General features: G+C 39.5%; 1 pseudogene; it reads left to right on the top strand.

The window, feature by feature from the left end:
* The first annotated feature begins 317 nt into the window (after positions 1-317).
* Positions 318-438, top strand: LOC131928796 (uncharacterized; annotated as a pseudogene).
* Positions 439-1406: the final 968 nt, after the last annotated feature.

Genomic DNA, 1406 nt, shown 5'->3' with positions numbered 1-1406 from the left:
TTTATATATTTATTCAATTAACTATAACCATACAGATCCAACAGAAAGTTTTACGGTGGGTCTCCATTGTGCTCTTGTGTATATAGCTATGCGCAGTGGCGGTACCATAGCCCAGGGGTCGGCAACCTTTTGAAGCGGAAGAGGCAAAAGTTACAATTTCAAAATGTGCCTGGTGTTAAAGAGCCACTAACAATTTTTTTATTTCAAATACTTTATTTTTTGATTAAGATTATTAGTATTTGTGCAAGGAGCTGAAGAGCCGCATCTTGACATCAAAAGAGCCGCATGCGGCTCGCGAGCCACAGGTTGCCGACCCCTGCCATAGCCAATGAGGAATTACCGAGGCGTGGTTATCGCTAGTTGAAAACTATTCCCAATACCCCGCACAGACGACCTTCACTGGTCGGCTCGTGCAATTTTTGGCGACACTCTCAGGAGCCTTACAATTCAATGTAAAGAGTGGATAAATTAGATAATGTTATAAATTTAGATATCAGCTATAAAGGCTGTTATTATTACAAACATAGCAGTGTTTCTGTCAGTGGTTCTCCAGGGGCAGGGGGTGGGCGATCTTGAAAGTAAAGTATATATCCACCATATAATCATTTGAAAGTGTGTGTGGGGGGGGGGGGGGAGGGGACGAAAAGCATTGTCCCTCAAACAGATGGCTGAAAGAAATTCTGACCACAAGGTGGGCATTGTCTCTTCCAGACTTTTTTCTCCGGATGTGAATGAAAGACAATTGTGAATGCCTAAAACAAAAACAAAACAAAAAAAAAAACATTTTCCAAAAAAATATTTTTTAATGAAAAGTAAACGGAAGTTTCGTTGAGGCGTGACTGCACTAAAAAAAACCACACGTCGTCACGTCTGTACTGTAACTCAGATGCGTAGCGAGGGAGGGTGGGGGGGGGTGCGGACCGCACCGGGTGATACCATTTATGGGGTGACACCCGACCTAGCGACGCCACTGCTGTAACTTGTAAACAACTTTTAGAAAAACCTGTCCAGTCTCGTGCTGTACCCTCTGTATCAAGTATCAACAAGTAAGAAGTTATACCAAACGCTGCAGGTTTGTTATTAGGATGTTATATAAATATATTTCAAATATTTTATAAGAAGTAACGGTGACATTTTTGTGTGTACTGGAGGTATACAGAAGGTTTTATTTTAAAACTTTACTAACGTGCGGGGAGTAAAACAATTTTAATCTAGCACTTCTGATATTTTCCTTTTTATAAGGATACAGTATAAGCGTTGAATGGAGGAAGCCGAGGTTAACGAAATGGGTTCCATCATTATTATTGACAAGGAAAATAAATACGTGATTGTTTCGATTGTGCTGACCTGAAAACATTTCAGAAATGTAAAAAAAAATATATTTTATAAAAATGTTATAAAAGTTT

The sequence above is a fragment of the Physella acuta genome, unplaced genomic scaffold (assembly GCF_028476545.2).
Source record: "Physella acuta isolate Inbredline_101_S28 unplaced genomic scaffold, ASM2847654v3 ptg001549l, whole genome shotgun sequence".
In the NCBI taxonomy this organism is placed as follows: domain Eukaryota; kingdom Metazoa; phylum Mollusca; class Gastropoda; family Physidae; genus Physella; species Physella acuta.
The sequence above is the reverse complement of the archived record's forward strand: the minus strand, read 5'-3'. Positions and strand labels throughout refer to the sequence as shown.